The following is an 8,356-nucleotide window of genomic DNA, read 5'->3' on the forward strand; positions in this document are numbered from 1 at the left end:
AAATTGAGAATACTTATTGCAAGGGGGGAGACGCGACTGTAAGACCCCCCTGGAATCAAAGTTGATGCAATATCACTAGACCATCACAAGCTACTCTGGACAACTTCGTCTTATCTCCATTCATAAAATTAAATTTTAAAATACAAATTTACCATAAGTGTACTTTTTATCCTAACAAAATACTTCCTTAGTTTTATCTCCTATATCCATAATCCATAACCTTTTAAAAGTGGCAAAGTTTGCTACTGTAGCAATAAATAGTGTTTTGGGTGATAAAAGCATGAAATTTACTGTTCCTAAGATTGGCAAATCTGAGCCCTTCATTTGTTCTTCCATTTTAGCCGCACGATCTTTTTGCTTTATCTCCTCTCCTTCGCGTCTATTCTATGTCCTCTCTCTGTCTTTATCTTCTCTCTCCTCTGTCCTATCTCCTTTCTTCATTGCTATTCCTTCTTATTTTTCTTCTAAATTCTTCTATTTGTTCACCCCATTAAAATTACAATCGGAGAAAATGAAAGATGACAACTTTGAGGTGCGCAAATTATCTATTTGTTTGCTTTGTCAATTGATTTATAGTAAGCTGTGAGTAGTTTGAAATTAGGATTTGGAATAGTGTGTTTGAAGAACTTGCTATTTATTTTGTCAAAATTATTGATAATTTTGTATTAAAATTTGCTTTATTTTGTGGGTTTCTGCATTTGTATGTTATCTACAAGCTTATGACTGTTGTGAATTCTCATAATATTCTTTGGGTTATGAACCTTTGAGAAAGATGTGCAGGCTTCAACTAGAATTGATGAAGAAATAGTGCAGCTGCAGCAAGCATGAAGGAAACACAAGAAATCAACCAAGGAAAAGAAGAGAGAGAAAGTGAGAAACGAAGGAACGCCAGCCACGATCGCCCCCCGGAACCCTGAGCCACGAACCCGCTGGAACCCCAGTCACTGTCGCCGCCAAACGAGCCATGTGAACTGTTTTATTTCCTAAGCCCTATGTTTAAATTTCATTTTTTTTGAGGTAATATTTGTTAATTGTAGTGTAAAATTGTTTGGTTTTGATATGGTTGAATACTTATTTCTCTCTTTCATCTTTGTGAGAAGTTGTATTATCTCTCCTTGAAATCCTCTCTATTAAGAGGTTTGCATTCGATACAGGACGTTGCCGTGCTACACATCTTTGTTCTGTCGAATAGTGTATGTGATGAAATGTTACAGTTCATAATCAATATGTTTGATTAATTGTCTCTTGGTTTCTGCCTTTTTGTTGTCTCATAAAATACATTGGACTTCAGATTTTAATTAAAGCAATGGATATCAAAAAAGCAAAGTTCGAATGTGCTATCTGATTTATGATTGAGCAAACTTCATCATGGCTTGGCTCCCTTCTTCCAGATACTGCAAGTTTTAGGATTCAGCAACTTTATAATATTTGTGAATTGTAGTGTAAGATACTAAAAGTAGAATCTTGAATTTTACCATATATTTTGATGTTATTTTCAAATGGAGCTAGATATATTATCCAAACGAAATAGATGGGTAGAACCGTTGAAGGGTTGACTTCTGTATTAGGTAGGTATTTCTGGGATGTTCATCCTTTCACACAGATAATTGGTGCTTGAGGGGAGATTGGTATCTAGACCTCATGTCTTTGTTTGTCCTGTTATCTATTATACATAAGACAAAAGTTTTCGTCTGTCGTATCCAAGAGACCCTAGATGATAGTTTGACATGGGTGAGCGAAGCACCATGTACTATTGATAAATGTTGATTGGCTCTATTTGTTTTAAGGACCTTAGTTGTTGAGCTTCAATGAAGGTTTTTCGACTTGCTTGTTTCAATGATACTACAGGCTCATTCTTTTCAATATCTTTGGCTATTTATATGGCTTTTATTGTTGGGCTTACTACAACTCTTATCATGTATCGATTCGGTGGAGGGTCATCGTCGTATGCAGAAAACTCAAATGTTTTGTGAATCTTGATAAGTTCTAATCCTGCTGAGGTTGTTCATTCTACCTTTTAGTAAGTAGAATTAGTGCATGCATGTTTGCCTTGAGTTTTTAGGTCTGTGGCTTTTGCTTGATCTTTCTTCCTGATGTTACCACTAACTGATTCAGGAACTACACTTATTCAGGAATTAACAGAAGATGTGCTGGAGGATCACTTCCCGACTTCAAAATTTTGAAGAATGGGCTGCCAAAAGAACTTTTTCTCTCGAATGATGCTAATGCTCTTGCTGAACACACAGAAAAGGTTTTGGTGATTAAGGATGATGAAGTAGTTCATATTAAGGTACTTACTGACTTACTGTGGCTAATGTTATGATAATACCAAGTGTTGTGTAATTATTACGGAAGGCAGAGAACACATTCTTGAAGAAAGAGGAGTAGGTTCCAATATATGCGTGGCAAGAGGACATTTCTGATCATGAAGAAATACTTTTAAGGAAAACGAGCATGAAGATGAGTGAAAAAGAGAGATCATTTTTGAAAATTGGATGTTAGAGAGGAGATGATGATGATAAAAAAAACTGGGAGGAAGAAGAGAGAGATCTTGTTTCTACACCTCTCCTTGGTTTTTGCTTCAAATCTCTTCAGGATTGAAAAGGGTTCTTAAAGAACTCAATTTAAGGGACCCATCTCAGATGTTCAGTGGGTTTTTTTAATTTTCTTATTTTTGTGTTCTTGCTAATTTGTAGTGGGTTTTTGGCTGCAAATTCGAAATGGGTATCGCCAATGATGATGCTTTTAAACAATTTGAGTGTTTAATGGAAGAAGGTTTGTACTCTCTTTTATCTCTTTATTTATGTTCTTTTTGTTATTGTTACCAATTAAATTTCCCCAAATTTTTTGTAGTTATATTATAAAGTTCTGATCTTTGATCTACCTTGACTGATTTCTGAAAATGGGGTTTTTTTGATGCAGTTGATGAGTCACTAAAGCACACTTTTCAGGTCAGTTGAGCTAATTCTACTATATTTTCATATTTTTTTTAGTAATTTTGGGTATTTTTAATTATCCTGATCTGATTTGGTGTAAATCTCTTGTAATTCTGTGATTTAATGCTATTTTGGAAATAATTATTGCTTGTTTGGTTGAATTGGTCTGATGAAATTGGTTAAAAAGTCACCAATTTTGACTTTTCCTCATCTTTACATAGATAATTGAGTGTCATAGTAGCTAGATGGGTGGAAAGCTTTAGTAACAATTTCATCATTGCTATTGGAATTTCTGGTACACCGACACTGTTTAATGGTTCTTTGGTTTGAAAGCTTTGATCTGGTAAACTATCATCAATATGTGGGTGGTTGAAGAATTATCTATATCAACTAGATCTACCACCAAACTTCTGCATGATCTTCATAGTTTGCGGCACGAGATGCGAATTCCTAACTTTGTTGATGGATATGGTGATTGGTGATGGTTGTATTCTGTTTGCTGTTCAAATTTTGGAGGATTCTTGATCCGATAATATCAAGTTGACTGAATTTTGTTGCAGCTCCAGTTTATGATTGTTATTACATGGATTTAGAGTTGATGGTGATCACGGTTCTGTTTCTTGTGCTGGTTATGTGAAAGATTGTAGTGTTTATATTTTTCGGAGTTTAAAGACTAGGATTGCTTTTACTAAGTTGCCCTTTCTTTCTATCGTGTATTTCAGAATATGCATCAGGGGTACCCAACTGAGACTCTTACTTGGTTTCTTAGAGCTAGGGAATGGAATGTTCACAAGGCACACAAAATGGTAAATGATATTGATCTCAGTTGATACTCTGTTACATACGGTGTAAAGTTTCTTTGTGGACTACACTAATTTTGAAGTTTTTCTGACATGTTAAATTTCTGCAGTTGGTTGACGCTTTGAATTGGAGGGTACAAAATGAGATTGACTAAATATGAATAGTAAGTGGAAGCTTATGATTTTCGCTCTAGCTACTGCCCATGAGACATGTCATACAACTCATGGGTAATGATGAATATCATCACTCTTTGCATTTTTGATAGATAGTATTTACTTATGACCAAAAGGCTGAAAATTGACATACACGGTATAATAATATATCTGAAGTTTGAAGATCTCTTCTTTCAAGTTCAAGCATTGCTATGCTTACATCATTCTCATTCACGGTGGTTAAAATCTAATTGTATACATTGTCTGTTCAATGTATCTTATTGAGCATTTTGATGTGTGTAAAACTAAGTTAAATACATGCACATCATGTTTAGAATGCGTTAAAAAATGACCAATTTATTTTAGGAATTACCATATTTTCCTTCAGTGGATTATGCATCGAGGGGCCTACAATTATGGTCTATCATTCTAATCCATCCCTTAATTTACCCAGAAACCAATTCTTCCCGCTGAGCTTTACAGAAAAGTGCGTGATATCAACAAGCTTTTCTGTGACACATACCTCAATAGATCACAGAATACCTTCTCCAAGTACAGAAAAGTATCAACTATCACAGAATACCTTCTCCAAGTACAGAAAAGTGCCTTCATACCTCAGTAGATCACAGAAGTACTTGGAGAAGGTATTCTGCATCTAAACTACGGTACACATGCCTTTCAGGAATTCTAATAATTGGTTGTTTAGCTACATATTCCTGTGATACAAATGCATTAGGTCTCCTATAATTTTGTTAGAAATACATACATGATGGGTGTTTACAGCTAGAGGAGTATTCCTACACAAATCTTTTAACCTACAATTGATCATCTTATTTTCGCACCACAAAACCAAGGATCTTTTTTCAATGTTAAATTTTTTATTGTAATTTTCTTTTTCTTTGCCAATTATATCAGTTTTTTGCTTAGTGGATGATCCCATGTCCGGTCAGTCCTCAGATATCTCAGGTGTATCATCTACTTTAGATGTGAGTTGTTTTATGTTCTTGTGCTTAGAGTGATTAAAGCTTGATTATGCAAGCTGTCTTTGATTAGGTTCATGGAGTGATACAGAACATTGGTGGCAATAACCCTGCTGTTTCTGAAGGCGTGGAGAGCATCTATTATCTATGTCCGTTTTAAGGCGGCTTCAAGTGAGGTAATACTCTATTCAACCGTTATAGAATAACCATATGACTGGGGATCGATCTAAGTTCGTATTTTCCTGAGTTCTGAAAAATGTGGGTTATGTTTACATTATTTTGTTGGCCATTAGTATTCATTGTTGTGAATCCTAACACAGACGTGAATTCCATGTTATAAACTAAATATGGACCTGTATGCCTCCCTTTAATGTAACTTAGTGTTTCAATTTTGCAAATTGCAGTCATATCAAAATGTTATTCACTATCTTGATGTAAGGAATGGGTTCAAGTCGAGCATATTTGAGTGACAAAGGTATAGTCTTTTTTCTTCTCTTTCTGTCTTTTTGGTTATTGTTTGGAGATTGATTTGAATTTACAATTTGTGCCTGGTTTTTTTTGCTGTTCTAGATGCTAATAAATATGATATACTTCTTGATGCTTGATCTTAAAAAGTGGTAGGTATGTTATCTAAAAAAGCAAGTTAAAAGGTCTTTGTCAGATGTCTATCTGTATTCAATCACACTCTAGGCATTCCGGGGAGCTCTTCTTTTCCAATTTCCCTTTATATTTAATTTGTTGCTTAGCTAGCATTTTTTGTGGTGCTTATTTTCATTAATTGAATTCATTTTTGAAAGTTTTCCCTAAGCTCTTTGCATGCAGTAGACAAGAGGTTTCTTATGTCATTTACCCCTAAATTACTCCTTTTCAGTTATTAATTGCGAAGAGATCTAGATATAAGCTGTTCCAAAATGACTGCAAAAAATGGACAAGATTTGTTATGGGTTCGTTACCTTGAATATTTCAACCATTTGGAAGGAAAACACAAAAGAATTATTGAGCCTTGAGTGTTAGATGTTATGGGTTTGGCAACACCTGTTCTCTCAAGCATCTTTGCGTTCAAACCTTTTAAAAGTGGAAAGTTCTCCACTATTCATTTTAATAGTGCTTTGGGGGAGAAACCTTGAAATTTTTTATTCATAAGGAATTGGTGAATCTCATCCCTCCATTTATAGGCTAATCTGAGTTGCAAGATCTCTGTCTTTGTCTCCTCTTCTTTGTGTATCTATCTTCCCTTTCCTCTTTCCTCGTTCTTGTCTTCCTTGCCTTTTCTATTTATGACAATTTTTCATTTTGACCGTTGTTTGGCTATGTTCACAAGTGATTTGCAGTATAATTTCTGTTCGTTCTTCTAAATTTTGTTTTATTTTTCTCTGGATATTTTTTCTAGGAGCAAGTTGAGTAGTCCCCTTTTGTTTCTCTAATAGGCAAGGTTAGCTTATTATAATTGTTTCAACACCAAAAGTTTTTTTAAACATGAAACCTAATAAATCGACAAGAAAAATGTTTTTGATCTAATTAGGTCTAAGCAGCATCAAGTCTTTAGATCTTGCACAAATGTAGAAAAATTCTAACTAGGTCTAAGCAGCATCAGGCCTTTGCTAAATTGTTTTTTATCTTCTCTTGAAGCAACTGCATGATGCCCATAACATGTACCTCTTTTTTCTAATGACAACATGAACCCGTTTTACGACTTTGTGACATATTTTTGTCATATATAGAATTTGTATAACCTTAATAACCAAGCTTCTAAAATATTACAACCTCTTCGAAGGATTTTAGATATTTCAGCCCATTGATGAGAACCTTTCTTTTCCTTAAGAACTTTCTGCAATGACCTGAATTCAAAAGAACCTCAGTTAGACCGAAAGAGAAAGAAAGCTTAAAGGAAGGAAGAAAAGGCTACAAACAATGCACTTGAGAGTTGAGACTGCTAACTCTTAACTCAACTTCTTCCTAAATGGGTGAGTCTTTGTGCTTATGCTGAAAGCCCCTTTTGTTTTAAAGCACTTTTTTTTTTGTTAATAGCTTATAGCTTTACATGCTGAATTCTTCTAAGAAGTTTTCTGTGGGAAAATTTTGTGTTATATGGATGCCTCGTCATATATTTTGATTGGTATAAATGTATGATTAGAATAGAATACCTTTATTCTATTTGGAGTAAGTGAAGGCTTATGTTGATTTATTCCAATTATCCACTCATGAAATCAACAAATTACAAATGAGACCAGTGGTAATGAACAATCTTTCTTTAGGTCTAATGTTCAAAACTTTACAGAGGCGTTTTCTTTCATCTCTGCATTCGTTTGTTTGTTTATCTTCTCTCTTATTCGCTTTACCCAAACCTTTTCCCTTTCTTTGTTTTTGCCTTATCTCAAATGACAAGGGCAGAAAAGAATACACCCTATTGCTCAATATCCCCCCTATACCTGCATCATAAGCTTAAAAGGCTTGGAAAATGTTTTCTTCTTTTTAAAAGTCTCTAATTTGAACTCTTAACATATTTGTCTGTATTGATGCTTTGATCTCAAATAATCTAAATTGTTGGATCTACACAGGATTTGGGAGAAACACTCATATGGTCGGGATGATGTTGAGATCATCACTGTAAAGGACCCTCTCATCACCATTGAAGTATTCATTTGAAGGAGGGCGGAGAAAGGAGAGGAACAGTACAATATTGTTGAGTGTTTTTATGTTAATGCAGAGTTGGACACATCTCTCTTTTTTCCTATGTAGATCTATGTGAAAATATTAGCTGTGGTTCTACTCTTTTAGTATTGTTTTTGGTAATTTAAGCGTCAAATGGGCTATTCTTTCTTGAATGTCCATGTTGAGTGTATTTTTACAATGAACTGGCGTATCTAAGGTGAATTCTTATTTAGAAAGCAAGTTCAACTTAAATTTTTTACAACGGGCTATTCTTATTTAGAAAGCAAGTTCAGCTTAAATTTTTACAATGAACTAGCGTATCTCAGGTGAATTTAGCCTTTTTCTTAAAGCTAGATACATTGCTTTTAGATTCAATCGTCTCTGTGTTCTTAGTTTGGGTCTTATGTGAATTGCTCTTTGCTACTTAAATAATTCATAACTAATCTGTTTGAACAAGCACCCATGAATCTTTACATGGAGCTGTTTCATTAGTGATGTTAGTATAGAGTTAAGTGGCTACTGAAAATATCTATACCATTAGGACATGTTAGAATGTTATTATATTCACTATATGTTGGAGGCAAAGGTACTCATATAACTCGATTTATAATGGCGTATATAGTTTTCTTATATATTCAAAAATAAATAGACATAAATTATTTGACCAATGTCAACACCAAACTACTACCCCTAGCTTTTTATGAGAAAGAGGAAGATGGAAGGAAGAGAGGAGTGGTTTATATAAAAAGGTCTGAGAGGTTGAATAACAGAGGGAAAAAAAATTAACAATAGCATGAGATAAAGAAATACTTCCTCCGTTTTTTATTAGATGTTA

The 8,356-nt window shown here is 34.3% G+C and overlaps 1 long non-coding RNA gene across 2 annotated transcripts; it reads left to right on the top strand.

Annotated features, from left to right (window-relative positions):
* Window positions 1-216: 216 nt before the first annotated feature.
* On the top strand, window positions 217-7,732 carry LOC104888339 (uncharacterized). 2 transcript variants are annotated; one of them, XR_008969774.1, is made up of 6 exons: window positions 217-532; window positions 781-2,290; window positions 2,923-3,742; window positions 3,847-5,045; window positions 5,274-5,344; window positions 7,428-7,732. It is a non-coding gene; the product is annotated as an uncharacterized LOC104888339 (long non-coding RNA). The 2 variants fall into 2 exon arrangements; XR_008969773.1 differs by having other exon boundaries at window positions 217-2,290.
* Window positions 7,733-8,356: the final 624 nt, after the last annotated feature.

The sequence above is a fragment of the Beta vulgaris genome, chromosome 6 (assembly GCF_026745355.1).
Source record: "Beta vulgaris subsp. vulgaris cultivar EL10 chromosome 6, EL10.2, whole genome shotgun sequence".
NCBI classification, from domain to species: Eukaryota; Viridiplantae; Streptophyta; class Magnoliopsida; order Caryophyllales; family Amaranthaceae; genus Beta; species Beta vulgaris.